The following is a 22,024-nucleotide window of genomic DNA, read 5'->3' on the forward strand; positions in this document are numbered from 1 at the left end:
TTATGAAATACATTAATGTACTCAATGTAAAATAGTTTGGTATATTCATCTTATATGATATTTGGTTTTGGCCCTGCTGATCTATATAAAGATTTGAATATAAATCCTCTTCAGTAATTTAGCTGAGCAAATTGCTTGCAGTATTGCTATAAAACTGTGACCATAAAGCCTTTTTTCTCACTGGGTTGAATAAAAAAAGTAAAAATTTTAAGACGTGCCCCGTCTCAAGTATTTATTAATATTTTCATTAAATAGTCAAAATACACAAGACACCAAGATCCAAACAGATCTAGAATATATCTTGGTAATTTTTTTTGTGTTTACTCAAACACAGCTGAGTGTAATCCACATGTCTGCATCGCTAAGACAGATGTCATGCTCTTAATCTAATTCTATCAAAATTGTTCCAAAAAATGAAAGAAAAGTGGCGCAATTTGCTCATACTTCTGTATACATGAATCTGCTCTCTTCAAAGACAACAAAATGCCATCAAATGAAGATTGGTGCCTTATAATAAAGCCATTTTTCCACAATGAAGTCATTTTCAGATGGAGGCCTTGAGACCAAAATCAGGACAATTTTCTTTGAGGTAGAAAACACAAGACAACATATTGCTTCATGCACATTTCTTGTTGACTATTCAGTGCTGTGGAGAAAATAGTGGACGCAATAATTTTATCCATGTGGGGTCATCGGCAGTCCACTCAAAGTAATTATGGGGATGGCGCTGAGGGTGGATGTCTGAGAGCTGGCCACACTTTGATCGTATGCGATCGCAAGAATTATGGCTTTCTGAAACACAAGATACAGATGAAGGTATTTTAATGTGCACTGTATAGCAGCAGCGTTTACAGTCACAAATCTCAAAACCTCCAAGCATTGAAGAATTGAGAATAAGTCACTGATTATTTTACACACACTCACACTTTCGCTGTGATTTATCTCTGTCATTCTGGATTTCATTTTAAATCTTCAAATAATGCTGCAATACTGACATAAAACAATATTACCAGCATTTCGGTGTGATTAGACAACATTTTGCTGAATGTTCCTTTTTAAAGTTGGTACCGCGGCTGGTTACAGCCCACAACTGCCAGTAGTTGGCAGTAAATCCCCATCTCAATAAGTGTTAACTGAAATAATTATTGAAATAGCTGATTTATTCATTATTTTTCCGGCTAAGTACCTTTAATAATCTGGGATTGCCACAGTGGAATGAACCACCAACCTACCCAGCATATGTTTTACACAGTGGATGCTCTTCCAGCTGCAACCCAGTACCGGGAAACACCCATACACTCTTGCATTCACACCAACACATACACTACGACCAATTTAACTTATTCAGTTCATCCATAACGCATGCCTTTGGACTGTGGGGGAAATCGGAGCACCCGGAGGAAACCCAAATGAATGGGGAGAACATGCAAACTCCACATAGAAATGTCAACTGACCCAGCTGGGCCTCGAACCAGCGACCTTCTTCTTGTGAGACAAAAGCGTTACCAACTGCGCCACCGTGTCACCATAACTGATTCATTTAAAAAAAAAAAAGTAACTTTCATAAATGAAAACTGAATCATTTACTGCATTAACATGCACCCTCATTCGCAATATTTTGTCAATATTCTAATTAAGCTTTCCTCATGGAAACAATATTTTGGGTTAAGTAATGCAATTAAACTCATATATGTAGTGAACCACAAACAAATTAAACTATGTAGGGCTGGGCGATTATTTGAAAAGAAACGTGATTGGGCAAAGCATGTCATGCACATCTTGTCAGAGAAGCACAGCTCTCTTAATTTTTGGTGCAACGTGAAAAATCTAGTTCTGAGAACTATAAATATTAAGTCGGGGCGACTAAAAAACTTTAGTGCTACTTGAAAAAATAGATTAGAGCAACTAGGAAAATTGACAGCACGGTGGCTAAGTGGTTATCATTGTTGACTCACATCAAAAAGGCTAATGGTTTGAGCTGGGGTCAGTTGGCATTTCTGTGTGGAGTATGCATGTTCTCCCCGTGTTGGTGTGGGTTTTCCCCATGCTTCGGTTGACCGCACAGTCCAAAGTTATGCGGTATAGTGAATTGAATAAGCTAAATTTACCGTAGTGTATGTGTGTGAATGCAAGAGTGAATGGATGTTTCCCAGCGCTGGGTTGCAGCTGGAAGGCAGCCACTGCGTAAAACACCCCTAATTAATGAAGGGACTAAGCCAAAAAGAAAATGAATGAACAAGAAAAATTTAGTTAGGGCAACTTAAAAAAAGAAATAGGTGCTATTAGAAAGATTAGGTTCTAAGAAGTAGAAAAAATAAGTTGGGGCAACAAGAAAATATTATTTGGAGCGACTAAAAATTAAGTTATGATAACTAGAAAATGTACATTGGGGCATTAAGTTGCAGTGACTACAAAAAAAAGATTGTGATACCTATAATAAATAAGTTGCAGTACCTTAAAAAATAAAATTGGTCATGGTAAATCATGTTAGTAAAGAGTCTACAAATTTTTAGTAACACAATAGATAATGTTGGACTTTTATGAAGGTTCTTTATTACCTTAATAAATGCTTTGTTAACGATAAATCATGTTAGTAAAGAGTATACAAACATGAATAACATAGAAGTTGAATAGTGTTTAGTGCTGAACCTACACTCGTTGTTCATTATTTATGTACGTTAACTAATGTTTTGCTGAATAAAAGTGTTGTTCATTGTCAGGTCACTATTTAATACATTAGTTTATGTGTAAGTAAACATTAACTAATAAGCTATCAAGGGATGCATTGACTTACAATATGAGTTAACATTAACAAAAATTATTTAATGCTGAATGAAGTAATTGTTCACCATAAGTTCATGTCAACTAATGCATTAACCAATACACAAATATATTATAGTTAACATAATAAACAATAATATATTATTTAAATAACTTTTTTAAAATAACTATTATTTAGTTGTTTTTTTTTTCCTTTATTTGGATAGGACAGTAGACGTTGCAACAGGAAAGTATTGGGAACAGAGAGAGAAAGGGTTGGTGAAGGACCTCAAGCCAGGAATCGAACTCGAGTTTGCATTTAACCACTAGGCCAGGGGTGTCAAACTCAAGTCCTGGAGGGCCGAAGCCCTGCACAGTTTACTGTAGATCCAACCCTGCTAAACACACTTACCTGTAGGTTTCAAACAAGCCTGAAGGACTCAATTAGTTTGATCAGGTGTGTTTAATTAGGGTTGGAACTAACCTATTTTATATTTAAATAAACTTACCACCTTATTTATGTAACTTTAAAATTTAGTTAACATTAACAACAATGTGTTGTTCTCTGTTGTTCAATGTGCAATTCTGTTGTAAAGTGTTACCCATGTAATTACATCATCATAAGCATAACCCATACAGGGATATTATTTTAATAATCTTAATTATCATCATTATTATTATTCATTTATAACCTTTAATTAGGCATCATGGTGGCTCAGTGGACAGCACACCCGCCTCACAGCAAGAAGGTCGCTGGTTCAAGCCTCAGCTGGGTCAGTTGGCATTTCTAAGTGGAGTTTGCATGTTTTCCCCGAGTTAATGTGGGTTTCCTCCAGGTGCTCTGGTTTTCCCCAAAAGTCCATAGACATGCCGTATAGGTGAATTGGGTAAGCTAAATTGGCCGTAGTGTATGTGTGTAAATGAGTGTGTATGTGTGTTTCCCAGTGATGGGTTGCAGCTGGAAGGGCATCTGCTGTGAAAAACATATGCTGGATAAGTTGGCGGTTCATTCCGCTGTGATGACCCCTGATTAATAACAGGATTAAGTAAAGGCTTGAGTGATATACCCGAATACTGATATAGTATTCCAGTATTCGAGATATATAAGTTCACACTGTGAAACAAATACATTATTATTATAGACCATTAATATTGCACATCCCTAATTTAAAAAGCTGTTGATCTTTACATTCTGTTCCTTTAATCCATCTCTTTGCATCCATGCCAACCACAAATCTTAACATTTAAAACAGCTCTTTTTGACTACATTTTAAGTCATATTTTAAACTGGAATGCAGTCAGTGATGAATAAAATTTAACTATTTATGCAACTCAGTTAAGCAATGCATTCTAGGTAAATGACAAACAAAAACACAGCAAGTTTTCAAAACCAACATATTTAAACGATGAAAATATATTATAAAAATATGAGTCAGTCTGTCAGTCTGTAAGTATCTTAACAGAAATGTGTTTCATGTTTGAACGTAAATATCATACAATGTAAAACAATTGCTTTGGTTTTATCAGGTAGTTATGTTTTTATGTATACAGTTGAAGTCAAAAATATTTGCCCCCATGAATTATTAGCCCGCCTGAATTATTAGCCCCTCTGTTTATTTTTTCTCCCAATTTCTGTTTAACATAGAGAAGATTTATTTTTTTTTTTTTACATATTTTTAAGCATAATAGTTTTAATAACTCATCTCTAATAACCGATTTATTTTATCTTTGCCGTGATGACAGTAAATAGTATTTGACAAGATATTTTCAGGACACTTCTTTGCAGTTTAAAGGGACATTTAAAGGCTTAACTAGGTTAATTAGGTTAACTAGGAATGTTAGGGTAATTAGGCAAGTCATTGTATAATGATGTTTTTTTCTGTGGACTATCAATATATATATATATATATATATATATATATATATATATATATATATATATATATATATATATATATATATATATATATATATATGGTGTTTAAAAAATTTACCACTGCTTTTATTTTAACCGAAATAAAACAAATAAAAACGTTTCCAGCAAAAAAAATATTATCAGACATACTGTGAAATTTTCCTTGCTCTGTTAAACATCATTTAGGAAATATAAAAAAATAATAATAATTCAAAGGGGGGCAAATAATTCTGACTTCAACTATATAAATTTCTTCAACAATGTAAACACAAGCAGTGAAAAAAAAGCACTGATGTGTAAAATAAGATGAAACCAAGCAGATCGGAGCCTTCCTCCTGTTTATTAGGGCATCACGGGTCTATCATTAGCTCAGGGTGTATTTCAATCAACACTGGAGGGCTCTATATTGCATCTTGTCTACAAAATGGGTGTGTTTTCAATTAGGCTCCTCAATGGCTACTAATTAGGCTTACATTAATCAATACTGGTATCAATAGTATAATGAGGTCTCTTATCCAGGACTCAGGATTTATTTGAAGTGTGAATTTAAAGACCTGCTGCCTTGTTTGACCTGGGCGTCAGGGGTCAGTGGATGGGTCAGGGGTGCACAAACACTAAATCTCAATGGATTTCCCAATTTGATTGAAAAACTCCTGTAGAACCATAGCTGTTGCTCCAGGGTTATGCAAAGGTTATTTTCTTGCCTAAATATAACCGAACAAGTCCAAGCCCACGCATGGTTAAAAGTGCAAAGTGAATGCACACGCGGCTTTGTATTTCTGTCCCATCTTCATCGGCCTATCGTTTGCCGCTTAAAACCTCCATGCAATGCAGCAGTCTGGCTCTGAGACCTTTCCCATTAACCATCCTCAATATCTTTGGGCTGGAGATGCCCACTATTCCCACAGGCTGATAGGATCCAGACACAGTTTGCGTGGCCCTGTCAGCTGAGTTTTAGCTTCCTCCATCTCAGACAGTTTGCATTGTGGATCTGGTAGATGTGGCAGCCGCAGCGAGACAGATAGTGCCTTCTTTCTGAGCTGGAGTCAGTAAACCTGGCCCTTCCTCTCTGGGGAGGCTGCTTGCATGGCTCTAATGTGCCGGCTAAGGACTCACATTCATGACGCTGTAACCAGATCACTGCACAGCCAGCGCTAAAAAGCTAACAGTCTGGACTGTGAAGGCGTCTGTGGTCAGAGACCCCTCCTCTCTTATCTCAGTTTCCTCCGCAGACTGAGTGGAGGAAATCTGCCTTTATTTGAGGGAGACAAATAAATGCTGTAACAATCAACCCGATTTCTTCTCAAATGCTTCAAGGACTATACATATATATATATATATATATATATATATATATATATATATATATATATATATATATATATATATGAAGAGTTCAGATGCAAAAACCTCTAAATGCTATCTACAATTTTTTCCTAAAATAAGCATATTTACAGCCTTCTATGGCAATAGAAATACCTTATTCGCCACGATAAAAAGTAATATTTATGAGCCTACACACTAGAATCTGAAAAAAAATGCTAATTTTAGAAGAAAATATCAAATGGCATTTAGAGGTTTTTGCATCTGAACTCTTCATTTGCCAAAATATTTGTATATATTTCTAAATATCGGTAAAAGATTAATTTATATATAAACATTTTTAGAAATAAGTATAATTAGTAAAATAAGTAAATTTATAATAAGTACAAACAAAACTAATACTTTATAATACTAATAATTTACACATTATTTCTATGGCAGCATTAAGAATACTGGTTGTCACAGGTGTCTAAATTCTTGAAATGTATACTCTTTTTATCAGCTAGTTAAGGGTGCTAGTTAATAAGCTACTGTACATTTATTTGGCTGAAGCAAAATGGTCTCAAACATTTACTTTATGAATCCGTCAAATAAGTCAGATTTACAAGTATATAGGGTCAAAAACAAGAAAAAGTAAAAATTAAATGCAAGCAAATTGGGATATACAAATCTGATGATAATAATAATAATAATAATAATAATATTTCCATCAGTAAACTGCAACTAATCTTATGATTTTTCTAGAAAGAATTGTTTTGCTTATGCCTTGAATATCACACCATCATGTGAGAAAGTATTGAAGTCAGAATTTTTAGCCCCATTTGATTTTTTTTTTCTTTTTTTAAATATTTCCCAAATTATGTTTAACAGAGCAAGGAAAATTTCACAGTATGACTGATGATGTTTTTTCTTCTGGAGAAAGTCTTTATTTGTTTTATTTTGGCTAGAATAAAAGCATTTTTTAATTTTTTAAACACCATTTTAAGGTCAAAATTATTAGCCCCTTTAAGCAATTTTTTCCTGATAGTCTATAAAACAAGCCATCGTTATACAATAATTACCCTAACCTAATTACCCTAACCTGCCTTAACCTAATTAACCTAGTTAAGCCTTTAAATGTCACTTTAAGCTGTATAGAAGTGTTATTCAGCTATACCACATTACAATATGTTAAAAACACATACATTGAGAAATGGACTCTTGTTGTTTTTAAAAAAAAAAAGTATAGAGCAAAATTTTTTGATTGGGATGAGCTCAGCCATTTTTAGTTCAGAGAAGGCCACTTAGCTTTGACATACAGTTCACATTGTGGGCTTAGTCTACGACAGCCTGTAACAAACCTCAGAACGCAGTAGAAAAGTAGAAATCCATTTGCATTTGAAAAAGGTAAAATATTGACGTATTTTAGAGAAATAAACTGGAGCATCACAGTGTCATCAGTGCATCTTCTGATGATGTCACAGATTTTCACAATTATACAAACTTGTCAGCTGATTTATTTGATTGATTTTTTTTTTTGCACAAATAAAAAAGGATTTTCACAATTTCAACTACATTTAGTTCTGCCATTAATCTTGTTCTTAATTAAACAAACAATAACAAAAAATAAGATTAGGTTCTTTCAATTTTTCAACATTTTGATCACATGCTGCCAACACACTAATTTATATTTTTTATTACGATGTAAGGTAAAATAAAAATATCTATTGACAGTGATAATTTATTTTTACAAGATGCTAAATTTGACACATTACATTTGTAAATTAACTTGACCCAGAAACCTAAATGGTACTTTTTTTTCAACTTATTCAAATTTGCTAGCTCTAACTTGACATATATGACTGATTGTTGACTGAATACTGTGAGAAATGTAAGAGGACGTTTTCCCTAGTTAAATAAAGCACAAAATAATCTCAAGTGTAAAAAAAGTTTGTCATAAAAAGCTTTTTACATAGTATCCTACTGTAACTAACAGATGGCCAGTCATAAACTGAAATATCTAAAAAAAAAAAAAAAAAAAAACAGCTTTATTGTTTGATAGAAGAAGGGACCAATTTCAGACAAATTAGCTAACACAGCTTAACTGTAAACAATTTAATGTCTTATTAATATTTTAAATAAATGAGAAATATTAAGCAATCATGAACTGATTTTTTTTATATTATTTTCTGTTATTTTGGGGTGTCCAATTGTGCTCCTGGAGGGCCAACATCCTGCAAAGTTTCTAAAATCTCTCTTCCTGTACCTTAGAATCAGAAATCGATCTCTGCTGGTTCAAATCAAACACAGCTAAACTCTGTAGTCTCTCCAAGAACTAGGTAGCATGCTGGTACTGCAAAAGAACCATTGTTTTTGCACAGAAAATAATATCACGTGCCATTAATTCTCAAGATTCAAGATTCTCCATCCAAAATACAAAACCTGATTAGCTTAATTTATGTTTACAAACAGAACACATTCAGAAATATAGCTGCAAGAAATAATTTTTTGGCCCACGTTTGTATAAGCAATGAGACAAGATAAGCAAGTCATTTACAATAAACAATAAATTTAATTGTAATTAAAAACCCCATATAACTTAAACATCTATACTTATATACATAAACACTTTTACTTAAGTAGTGCAGTTAACTTTACAAATGTCTCTGTTGTCAGTAAATTGAAAAAAAAAAAAAGACTGAAACTTAAACGATGTGTCTAAATTAGAACATATGCAGAAACAAGGGTCTTTGAAGAAGCATTGTGTGTCATTTCAAGGTTATTGGAATAAAGCGGCTATATGCACATGTCCATTAATAGCACAGCCCAGCAGGACAAACAAAGTCTGTATGACTTTCATCATATCAAAGTGTATATTTTCATGACGAACAGAATCTACTCTCTCCGCGGACTCTGCCTGCCGCCCTCAAGGAAAGAGGAAGACACTCTTAGCGCAAATCTGAGCCCGGATTCACAACAATGTATTGATATTCACCTCCTCCATTCTCCTAGTGAGTATAGAGTATCAGTCGCCTCCAAGGTTGGCGCCAAGCTCTGTCTTCTGTGAACCACAAACCAGAATTAATTGCAAATCAATCGAACAAAGTACAACTGATCAGTAAACCAATTAGTAATTTTAGCTGGTCGTCCTGGTTTGGTTTACCTCACACTCTTTACTGTGTTTATTTGCAGCTAATCTTATGAAACATCCCTTCTGCCTTGAAAAGTACAATATGTGTCTAGCAGGAATGAGAAAGTAGAATGTCGAAGCCATTTTAAAAGCCACAGATTTAGGCTTTTTTGTTTCAAATGAGGCATTTTTATGTAGTTTTGTAACATTATGTAGAATATTTCAGTTTGCATTGATATTCTACAGTGAAAATAATGATTCTGTTTGACTGACATTAAATACAATGCCAAACCGTCATTCTCTTTATCATTCAGTTTACATATGAAAAGTTCAGATTAGGCCTGTGCAATTAATCGAAATCGAATCGCAATTTGAAACGTTGCAATTAACTAATCGCAAGAGGCTGCGATATGAATTTTATATGTATTATATAATTTGCCTCACCCAGAGCAAATGCATAACTGCCGTCTGTGTTTGACATTCTTACTAGCCAATTGAGTGAGCACACTTTCATTCTGCCCAATCAGAATTGCACAACCGAACTATGCGGAAAGCCTACAATAAAACAAAAAAAGGGGAAAGTGCAAAAGTGCAGACAAGTGGGATAATGGCATCTGCTGCTTCAGAAACCTTAATAGACGACTTTATATCAAAGAAAAACAGCATGTCGATAATACGAGAATATTTTGGCTTCAAAGCACACCACAGACACCACACAAAAACAGGTCATTTGTAAGAGCTGTTGTAGAGCTGTTGCTAAAGCACAAGGAAATACCACAACAAGCACCTTAAAAAGCACCAGAGTCTTGCTAAAAAGTCAACTAAAAGTATTGCAAGTGACACCCAATCTAGTAGCTAGCAACAGCAAAGTACAATTTCAGAGTTGTTTGCAGCTGTTGCACAATATGAAAAGACATCACTAAGGCACCGGGAAATAACTAACGCCATAACTCGCTACTATTTGCTCTAATAAAATTTGGAGTTAGTTAATATCTTTTCAGTACTTTTTTAAAATTAACACTTACTGCATTTTAGCAGTAAGAAGCTACAATACAGATTATTGAGCTGGAGCTTGACTACAAAATTAAATCGCAAATCAAATCCCATCTAAAATTTCAGTCAAATTTCTTTTTTCAGCCTACTCTGTTTATGTTGAGTTATTTCACTTTAAATAGCATAATGAGAACTTATGTTTGCCATAAAAGTGCAATTTCTGCACTTACACACAGCAGCCTGATGAAAATGCTCATTTTAGAAGAAAATTTCAGATGGCATTTAAAGGTTTTTGCATCTGACGTCTTTATATATTTATTATCATTTGGTTATTTTGGTTTGCCTCACAGCAAGAAGGTCACTGGTTCGAGCCTCTGCTGGCTCAGTTGGCGTTTCTGTCTGGAGTGTACATGTTCTCCCCGCATTCACGTGGGTTTCCTCCGGGTGCTCCGGTTTCCCCCAGTCCAAAGACATGCAGTACAGATGAAATGAGTAAGCTAAATTGTCAATAGTGCATGAGAGTGAATAAGTGTGTATGGGTGTTTCCCAGAGATGGGTTGCAGCTGAAAGGGCATCCGGTGCATAAAACATTTTCTGGATAAGTTAGCGGTTCATTCCACTGTGATGACCCCAGATTAATAAAGGGACTAAGACGAAAAGAAAATGAATGAATGAATTAATGAAAGGTTATTTTGGTCTGTATCATGAACTATACATAAAGTATTGTGTTATATATTACAATGTTCAATGTTTTGTATATAAATTAAAAGTGTGAGATTCAGGCCTTTTGTTTTAAAATAGTATTTTTTCTTTTAGTTTTGGCATTTTACATTTTTGTAGTTCCCACTGATTAAAGTTATATAGTTGAAGGCAATATGACAGCCCTCGTGAATTTTTATTTTAATTTTTTTTCTAATTTTCTAGTGATGTTTAACAGAGCAAAGGAATTTTTCCATAACATATCTTCTAGGAAAATTATTGTTATTATTATTATTTCTTTTAGTTTGTCTGGAATAAAGACAGCTTTCAAATTTCAAAGGTCAATATGATTAGTTTCCCTTTTTTGACTGGCTACAGATCAAACTTAATTTTTAACAGAACATGAACTTTTATGCAAGTGCAGGCACTTTTTTGATATTTAGAAATATTTACAGAAAAATCATTATCATGAAGTACCTGACATTAATTTACAGTGGATTTACATACAGTATTTTACAGTAAAAGTAATACAATTATTAGCCAGTAATTTACTGTATATTTAAGGTAAATTTTTACAGTGTGTTTAAAAAATGTGTTTACAAAATTATTCATTAAAATACATTTGTTAACTAAAATCCAGCAAAAAAAATATATATAAGAACACATAAACAAATGAGTTAAGACACTTTGTTGTGTAATACAGCACCGAGGCTAATACAGCCGAACCGAACATTATTAAAACAGAATTGTCATTCATTTTTTTGGGGAAAGAAAATGTAAGCAGGCTCGGAGGGGGAAAAAATGGCTGGCCCAGCTAATACCATGATGCACCATCTTGAGGCATAAGATCTTTTAATGTATTCTCTGGCTGTGCCTGAAAGGAGGAAAGAGCGAGCTGAATGGATCCATTAATTTAATTGAAGCAGGCCCTGACAAGAGATAAAACATCTCCCACATCTCTCCAGGCCGCTGCTGGCTTTATAGTAAACAACCAATGATCCATAAACAAAACCAGGAGTGCAGGAGACCCACTCTATAGAGACTTCAAGGCCACAAAAATATGACACGAGAAGAGGAGAATGGAAACTGAAGAGCCCCCCTTTCTCGTCTCTCCTGAGCCCTACCTGCGTATTCAACCTGGATAGGGCTCATTGTACCGTCTCTTTGGGATTTTTTGATGTTAATAATTCAGAATCTGGTCCCAATGCTGGTAGTTGTCATAAAGAAACCAACGAGTGCAAAAAATAGCAGGTGCTCTTTCCACCGGGAGAACAATGAGAATGCGTTTCACCTTCAGGCACGCGGGCCATTTGTACAGGCTTGGGATGAAGCGCTAATACAATGTTGTCTTTTATTGAAATGTTTAGGGAAGTATTGGAAACACAAGATTAAATGAAGCAGCTGCATTCATTAGTGGAGAAATATAAGTGGAAAATGCAGCTACTCCAGATTCATATAGAAAACTCTCTTTCTCTTGCTGTTTATTGACGGACGCATGTCTCTTAATACACGCTTTCATCAGAGACAAAACCAGAACACAAAACCAACTAGGGGCCATTGAATCGGGAGGCACCTGTTCCTAGAGCACATTACAAACACTACAAAAGAAAGGAAGAGCCACTAGCGGCGCTCAGAAATATCTGCCGAATGTGAAGGTCACTGGTTTTAGTCTAACATGTTCTATCTTGCTCTTAACAGAGAGGGAGGGGGAAAAAATCACAGCGCTAAAACCTATGTGGAAAAAAAAGGGCCGCAGAGCTTGGAGCACTTCAGGTCTGGTAGCATTAAAGTGTTCGCACATCTGCTTGATATAGAGTTTCTGTGTAAGTGCTGGACTAAGGGGAAACAGTGTTTGTGTGCTGCTAACCTTGTGACAGAAGAAAAAAGAGTGGAGAAATCTGAGCTACTCGTCATCAGCTATGGCCATGCAGAGCTTCTCGTTTCTCTTAATTGAGAGTTTGTGTTTTGGGGGCGAAAAGATGGCTGATGAAAATGAATAATGCAGGAGGTTACAACTTTGTTGGTCGGATTGCATGAGGGTATTCCTTAGCTCTGCACTGAGCTCAGTGAAAATGAATCAGAGGTAAACACATATACACAGGTGCATTCTGCCATTTCATATGCATATAAATGGATGCTAACGTTAGAATTAGAGCACACAGACACAGAATTCACTGTGACAAGCAATTCATTTTTTAATTTTCACAATTTTTTTATTATAAAATTGTGTTAAACTAATTTCAACACATTTTGCTATTAATAGTTGATATGGATATGATTTTATTGATGCCTTATTAAAATCATCTCAAAATAATACAATTTAAATGTTAAAATTACAAAATATGATATAAAACTAATTTTGATAAATTAACATGTCAAGCAAATACAGCTTAAATAATATATGAATGTATGTTGTGAATGTACAGTTAAAGTCAGAATTATTAGCCCCCCTGAATTATTAGCCCCCTGTTTATTTTTCCCCAATTTCTGTTTAATGAAAAGAAGATTTTCTCAATGCATTTCTAAACATAATAGGTTTAATAACTCATTTCTAATAACTGATTTATTTTGTCTTTGCCATGATGACAGTAAATAACATTTTACAAGATATTATTCAAGACACTGCAATACTGCTTAAAGTAAATCTAATAATTTTGAGCTTAAAATGGTGTTTAAAATTTTTTAAACCGCTTTTATTCTAGCCGAAATAAAACAAATAAGACTTTCTCCAGAAGAAAAAATATCATCAGACATACTGTGAAAATGGCCTTGCACTGTTAAACATCATTAGGGAAATATTTAAAGAAAAAAATTAAAAGGGGGGCTAATAGTTATCTATCTATCTTTATCTATCTATCTATCTATCTATCTATCTATCTATCTATCTATCTATCTATCTATCTATCTATCTATCTATCTATCTATCTATCTATCTATCTTTATCTATCTATCTGTCTGTCTGTCTGTCTGTCTCTATCTATCTATCCATCCATCCATCCATCCATCCATCCATCCATCCATCCATCCATCCATCCATCTATCTATCCATCTATCTATCTATCTATCTATCTATCTATCTATCTATCTATCTATCTATCTATCTATCTATCTATCTATCTATCTATCTATCTATCTATCTATATACATATACTACATTTAAAATCTGAAAATTGTTATTACAAATATTTTATTATTAAATTAATATGCAAGTCGATATGGTCAGTAAATGTCGAGGTTAATACAGTTTTACAATAAATTAAAAAAATCTTCAATCATATACTGTAAAAAATTATATGATCAAATAATCCCTTACAGCGTTTGTTTTTATGTCAGTGTAACTTATCAAACTAAGTTAATCACGTTCTAACCTAATTTGATAAATTATGCAAGCTGTTTTAAGTCAGTTTAACATAATATAAGTTCAATGGACTCATAAAGTTAATTTGACTTAGCTTAAAAATTTAAGGCAACCAGGATTTTTTCTTACAGTTCTTTACTGATAGAATGCTATGCATATGATAAATACTAATACATTCAAAATGCAAATACATTATTGCATGCGTTTCACAACAGGATATGGTATCACTGAATGAAATTATGTATTTGAATATGAGGTGAAGTAAGAACTGCCCATATGAAGGATAACAATGACAATGTTTTTGCTATAAATATATCTGGACTTAAAGAAACACTTATTTATTTCATACAGCAAAATACAGCAAAAGAGTAGTTCAACTGTGTAAAAAATAACATAAAATCATGCATCATACCTAATCAAACATCTACAAACAAAACATACTGTATATTAACACACACCAATTAACTAAAACTATTATTTAAGAAATAGTTTTTTTAAAACTCTGTCATACTTTCTAAAATGAACAAATTCTCAGATGGTTAAAAATCTCTTTTCCAAGAATCATGGCATCAGTGTTTTGAATTCATCACGCTTTATTCAAAATTATATAAAGCTCTTTATAGACATAATTTAGCAAGAAGGCACATTTCTGTGTAAAAAGATTTCAAACCTAAATTCAATTACAGCTGCAAGTAAACCTGGCACTAATGAACCGCACTGTATACATTCAATGCGCCACATTCAAACTCTTTCCAGCAAATGTCCTTTAACACTTTGTGAAACCTTTAAAAGGAGTCTAAAGATGTATTTTGTCAATAATTTTGAGATTATAAATGCCTCATTGTCATTTAGCTGACTCAGACTTCTCAGAAATGATCCACAGAGCTGAAAAAAGGACCTTTTAAGCACGTAATGGTATCGCCTCAAGATCATTTGCTCACTTGGACTCTACTTAGTTACCTAAAAGAAACTTTAGAATATGGTGGTGAATCAATAATGAAAGTATTTTGCTTCACTATTCTTATCTTACATATGGTATGTCCTGCTCTAGGTGTAATTTGCAGAATGAATAGTTGTTCATGTAAACAGATGGAACAGCGGGGATTAAAATGCTGCTTTAGTGGCCGTGGCTGAGTAGTTCATATATCCCTGTTAAGTGCCCTGAAAAAAGAAACAAAGGAAATAAACAGTGTCTCTCATGGCTCAGAGCATATTATCTCAGGTTCACACTCTTACACAGAGACACACACAGCCACACACACACATTTTCTTTTTCTGCCCTTCTCACACAATGCCTGATTTTTTTTAACTTGTCTAACTAAACCAAAATTTATATTATAGTAAAATTACATCTTAGCGGCAAAATCTCCAACATTTTTGTCACAACTATCTCTTCTCTCTTTTTCTTTTTGAAGAAATAGGGAAAAACTATATGGATTTTTTAAAAATAAATACATAACATATTTCTTATATAACATATTATCAATACATAATAATTTATATAGTACATATTAATGACACAACGACTTGATGAAATTATTATTATTTTTTTCATTCAAACAGCAGCCATGTTATTATGAGTGCTGAGTAGTAACTGATAACATGTTATCTGTATCATGAACACTAATTCCAAATAAGTGGTACTTTTAGGCTCAATTTTATTTTTGTACCCCTACCCCTTCCCCTTAGCCCTTGAAACAGAGTGTGAAAGGGAACTGCTTTAAAATGTAACCCTAAGAAATGGGACAGCACTACAGCACCTGCACGCTTCATCATTTGTCATCGCGATCTCTTGCTTCATTTGAGATCAGATGATGGCGACTGCTGTAGTTATTCCAGTTGAGTTATTTTTTTGGTATTTATCTTCAGGAAATCACTGAAGGCATATATTATGTTATCATAACGTAATATCAAATCATAATTTAATGTGGCAATAAGATCGTAACTGTACACTGCATTTACACCATATTAATTTATGGCCATATTCATATGTAAGCACACAAAAACAACTTTAACATTATACCAGACACTGTAAAAAGTTCATTTCCAGCCACTAGACTTTTCTGACAGGGTGTTCAAGTGTCATCGAGTGACAGAATGTTTTGGGACTGCTATACAGGAGTTATTATTGGGGATTACAGATAGCGAAATTTAGCATTTTTTATTTGAGCATTTTTTAAAGCATGATAGTAAAACACAAATGCCGTTATGAATGTGATAAAACATGGGCTTGTTTGTTGTAAAAATTCTGAATAATGAAAAAAAAAATATTTGTGCATCTTTTTCTTCCGTGTGCAGCCATGTATTCTGTCAAACTTTCTTACCACTTGGTTTCGTGTGTGGTCCTGAAAAATCTCAGTTTCAAGGGCTATCTAGTCCTTCCCCTTAGGTCCATGACTTCAAGCTAAAGAGAATTGGGACACTGGTAAAGGGAAGAGCTAAAGGGTAGAATTGGGATTGGGCCTGAATTAAATCAGATTATAGTTAGCTTTTGTTAGCGTGGGTTTCCTCCGGGTGCTCCGGTTTCCCCCACAGTCCAAAGAACATGCTCTATAGGTGAATTGGGTAAGCTAAATTGTGCGTAGTGTATGTGTGTATGTCCTGGTCCTGCATGATGGGGGTTAAGCATTGGGCTAATGACCCACCTTGTAAAAATTAGATGTTGCGAAACACCAACAGAGCGGCTAAATATCAGCTTCGATATAAATGGCCCTGAGAGTAAGTAGTTATTTTTTATGAATAACATATTTCGTTATATACACAATGACCAAATTACATATAAATAATATACAGATTGACAGTAAACAACTTAATTTATTCTTTCTCCCTAAGGCCCAATACCAATGCTATTTTTGTACCTCTACCCCTTCCCATTGGTCCTTAAAACCGATGGTTAAGGGGAAGGGCTTCAAAATTTACCTCTAAGAATTTTTTTTTTTTTTTCCCTTGGAATTTGTTTTTTTTTTTTTTTTGTTATTTATCTTGAAGAAATCACTGAAGGCATTTATTGTGTTATCATAACGATCTAATGTGGCAGTAAGTTCTTAACTGTACTGTGCATTTACACAGAGGCCATATTCATCTATTTAAACACACCAAAAATAACATTAACATTTTCTTACCCCTTGGTATTGAGTGTGGTCCTAAACAATATTGCTTCCCCTTCCCCTTAGTCCTACGCTTTCAAGCTAAAGTGAATTGGGACACCCCTACCCCTTTACAGGAATGCGCAAAACGAGGGGTAAGGGGAAGGGCTGAGGGGTAGATTTTGGATTGGGCCCAATACTGCTTTTTTATTTTATATTAAAAAAAAGTCTGCGCCAATAGTGTATAGTGATTAAGTGTTAAAATATATAGCACCATGGTGCTCACGGTGATCTGAATTTGAGTCGCAGCTCAAGGTACTTTGCCATTTCTTTTTCTCTCTCTGCTCCTAATGCTTTTCTATATCTGTAATCTCCAGTATCCTATCCCAATAAAAAGGTGATACCCACCTTAAAAGTGAATATTAAAAATAATAATAATTTTCCTTTCTACAAAAACAGTTTGTCTTAATTTATCTTAAAATATTCACAGAATGGTCATGTACTGTAAATTCATCTGCGATCCAAATGTGATCTGATTTTGAGGATAAATTATTACAAAAAGTATTACATTTCTAAAAGAATTTTAAAAAGTTATCAGAAAACATAGTGTTCCGCATATATAAATACACCCTTCACAAATCTCTCTTTTAAATTCCTATTTTTAATAGGAAGCTATCCAATATTATATTTGTGCAAATAGATTAGTTAGTACTGCCAAATCTACAGCATATCTAACAAAATAACTTATGTTAATGGTCCAAAAACTAATGCAGCTAAATTTATGTTTAGAAAAATATTAAATACAAATTTTAAAAAGAGGAGATCTCAAGAAAAGCAAAAATAATAGTAATAATAATAATAATAATAAAATAAATAAATAAAATAAAATAAAAATTGTAGGTTGTAATTTTTTTGCAATTCAATTTTGCTTGAATTTAATTGTATTATCTTTCAATTTCTAAATATGTTTGATGACTAAAATATTATTTTAATAAATAAATCTGTTTAATAAATCTGTTTTGTTTAAATGCACCAAAGTACATTGACTATTTTCACTGAGAAATGGATAAAAATATTCATTTTCAAAACGGGCTGTACTCAATTATGCTGAGCACTGTAAGTACAGCATAAATTTACAAAACTAATTATAAACATTACATTACTAAGTTTAACTCCGTCACACCATTTGCATTCAATAACAGACTATAATTTGTTATTAAAAATCAACCTAGCGCTGGTTATTTCTGACTAATTCAGGGTAAGCATTAACCAATTTGAATGAACCAACCTAAAAGAAGTGAAAATGTCTTGAATAACATCCCTGTGACAACATTTATATTTAATCAGGAGAGCAAACACTTTTCTGAATGCAGGTGATAAAATACAAATAATATAGTTGAGGATTTGTTCCTCTTATCACACGCTGTGCCTGGGAATTTAGGTTGTTTTTGCATTGAATGGGAACAATAGGTTTGTTTTTCCAAACGGCTGCCGTTTCTATTCTCTATACAATAGTGAGAAACTCAATGGTGTGAAAGGATTTCCATCTTTAATCATTGTGTAGCCTATGTGAAAACAGTCCCATGTCTTGCTGCCTTTACGAGAGGAGTGATTACTTCATGTGAAGGCCATTCAATAACCCACATCATTTCTATGACATATAACAGGTACAAATGTTTCTTTTTCCTACAATCAATCTGATCCCCCATGTGTTTATTTTATCCAACAAAACAATCTGCAGTAATGTGGTAAATTTAAAATGCCAATCCTGAAACCGCCCATCACGAGTTGAGAAATACATCTTTAAAAAGAAGTTGCTGATGCTAATGTTGTGTGAAAACCCTCATTCTCTGCCAGTTTGGCTGCTAATCAGATTAGTCGGCATGACACCTTGAAGCCCTATCAAAAATCTGGTTATCAGATGAACTACCGTCATCCCCTATGACTGGATGAAAAGGTGAAACAGAGATGTAACACTGCGTTTATTCCTCTCCACACATCTGTGCACAACATAAAGATGAGCGAGACACAGCCGCTGTTTCATCTGATTGTGCTGAGGTTACAGTTTCATCGATAAAGAGACATGCTATCGGCTGGCGATCTGTTGGTTGTTATGAGAGGGTCAGTTGTTGTGTGTTTGCCTTTGATCAGATATTTCGAAATCTCTCAGGAAGCATGTTGCTGCTCCGTTCAGCCAGCAGATATTTTAAAGCTGTCAATCAGAAGCAGAACAACAGACATGAAACAAGTTTAACTGAGCATCGAGTGTCTATCTTTTCCATCTTTTATCCTTCAGAGAGCATTATTTACATTCCCTACAAGCACATTTGTCGATCAGTTCTGTTGCATTCGTTATCACAGTTATGGACAATAATTAAGCATTTTAACTTCAAAGCTGTACTTTAGGGTATAGTTCACCCAAAACAAAAAAGAAAATGTACTCTCAATTTAATCACCCTCAATTGTTTTCTAACCTTTATGAGTTCCTTTATTTTGTTGAACGCTAAATAAGATATTTTGAAGGAAGCTAAAAACCCTAAAAACCTGTAACTATTGACTTCTGCAGAATAGAAAAGAGCAGGGACGAAAGTAACAAAACGATTTTCTCGAAAGCCTGACGACATTTGCTTTCCAGGGTATAACAGCACATTCAGCATGCACGCCTCGATGAACTGCCAAATATCCCCTGTTTTTGGGACCATGTCCTGCGGTTAGGTCTGAATTCCAAATTAAATAATTGAAAGTAAATTGAAATGAAAGTAAATAATTGTAGTGGTTCTTTTTTCCTCATTACTAGTTGTATTTCGCTTTTCATGTGTCACACTAATGATTAATCTACAGGTTTTTTAGTGCAATAACACATCCTTAAGTTTGCAATGTCTGAGTATTTCAGTTTAAAAGTAAATCAGGTTTAAATGGGAAGAGCTCCTGTGGGGACAAAAAGTAACAGTTATTCATGTCCCACTGCTATAATACAAATTTTATTATACGTTCACATTAGAGTTTTAAGTGTTTTGATTTATATTTTTTATAAAATTAATGCATATTGCCAATAATAATAATAAAAAAACTGCAGAAACCTCAGCACCTGGATAGGAGACCACATGGGAAAACTAGGTTGCTGCAAGAAGTTAAGAAGAGAGGGCTCAACCTGCAGTCTGTGTGGGTCCTCATGCCCCAGTATAGTGAAGGGGACTCTATACTGTTGGTGAGTGCCGTCTTTCGGATGAGATGTTAAACCTCCTCCTGTCCCTCTGTGGTCATTAAAAATCCCAGGATGACCTTCGAAAAAGAGTAGGGGTTTAACCCGACATCCTGGCCAAATTTGCCCACTGGCCTCTGTCCATCCTGGCCTCCTAACCATCCCCATATCATAATTGGCTTCATCACTGTCTCCAACTGGCTGGTGTGTGGTATGCGGTCTGGCGCAATATGGCTGCCGTTGCGTCATGCAGGTGGATGCTGCACACTGGTGGTGGATGACGAGGTTCCCCCAATGTGTAAAGCATTTTGAGTGTCCAGAAAAGCACTATATAAATGTAAGGTATTATTATTATTATTATTATTATTATTATTATTATAATTATTATTATTATTATTATTATTATTATTAAATAGACTAGATTAAGCCAGTGAATTTAGCAAATATTGTTAGACCACACTTACTAACAACAAAAATATATATTTCTATCTAAAAATAGTTTTTTTATGAAAAAACGTTTGTCCTCTCTCTCCCCTAGGTAATAAAATACTGTGGAAGTCAATGGATACAAGTTTTCTGTTTTCTTCAAAATATCTACTTTTGACGAAAAAAAAAAAAAAAAGTCACAAAGGTTTGGAACCAGTAAATGGTGAGTAAAATTTGACAGAATTTATTTTTGGGCGAACTATTCCTTTCAGCAAATGTTTTTAATACTCTACTATATCAGAGTATTTTGACCCATTCATTTCATGTCTACAGTTAAAGACTCATTCATTCAAAACAAGTCAAACAGTGGAAATCTTCTCAGAGATCAAAACCTATGTTACTATAATGTTGACTCTTTGTTATCATACATGAAAATCCCATTTATGCCATGACAGTCGGTTTTCTGTAAAGTAAAACTGCTATAAAAGGACTAGCTCTGGAGGTCTACTGAATGAAATGCTTGAATATGTTCTATTTACCACCTGAATGGGGTTGGCTTTATTTAAACAATATAAAAATAACTCTAAATAACGGCCATGCCTTTTTCTAGCTTCTGTGCTGTAGCACATGATAAAACTCATGTACACTTTCATCCCAGGCTCATTCTGATTACATACCCTTTTATAAATTGTTGTAGAGCAAAATATGTCCCAGAAACAACTTTTTTTGCAGTTTTAGCTTTTGCAGATCCACCCGAGGCTACTGTGTACACTTTTTGAGAAATTTCTCTCACGAGTGCCATTCCCGCCTGTTGTTCTCACATACTTTTTTTTACAGTTTTTTTTTTTATCTTTTGTTTTTATCTTACCAGCTTTCTGGAATCGTTCTTCAACGGACTCAAACCCTGTTGTAGCAGTCAACTCTGCTCTGCATCTCAATTCTGTCGGCATACATGTCGAGCTACCAGACAAACTGGTAAAAACGGGAAAGCTGCCCATACGGAGGTCAGCGTTTAGCTGGTAAGTGAGAATAGAAACATCGTCTTACCGCCCTCATAGTGTTCGTTTTAAAGATGAAATGCAGCCACATGTGGCTCTGGCTACATAATTTGTGATCTCAAAAAAATGTATATAGGGCTGTTTTCAGAATGAGC

At 34.2% G+C, this 22,024-nt stretch overlaps 1 protein-coding gene and 1 long non-coding RNA gene across 4 annotated transcripts in view; one reads left to right on the forward strand and one right to left on the reverse strand.

Annotated features, from left to right (window-relative positions):
* The window catches only part of fsta (follistatin a), a 201,913-nt gene that overhangs the window by 76,528 nt on the left and 103,361 nt on the right, over window positions 1-22,024 (reverse strand). The window contains exon 3 of one of the 3 annotated variants that reach the window (XR_015489785.1): window positions 219-792. The exons of the other annotated variants lie outside the window; for them this stretch is intronic. The gene's annotated coding sequence lies outside the window, so the exon portion shown is untranslated. Of the gene's footprint in view, window positions 1-218; window positions 793-22,024 lie in introns of those variants that run through there. 3 annotated transcript variants of the gene reach the window in all.
* Window positions 1-22,024, forward strand: part of LOC147844086 (uncharacterized) — a 37,571-nt gene that overhangs the window by 3,599 nt on the left and 11,948 nt on the right. Inside the window, exon 2 of the long non-coding RNA XR_015491690.1 lies at window positions 21,743-21,890. This is a non-coding gene — a long non-coding RNA (uncharacterized LOC147844086). The remainder of the gene's footprint in view (window positions 1-21,742; window positions 21,891-22,024) is intronic.

This window comes from Danio rerio, chromosome 5 (genome assembly GCF_052040795.2).
Source record: "Danio rerio strain M-AB ecotype USA chromosome 5, GRCz13ab, whole genome shotgun sequence".
Taxonomy (NCBI): domain Eukaryota; kingdom Metazoa; phylum Chordata; class Actinopteri; order Cypriniformes; family Danionidae; genus Danio; species Danio rerio.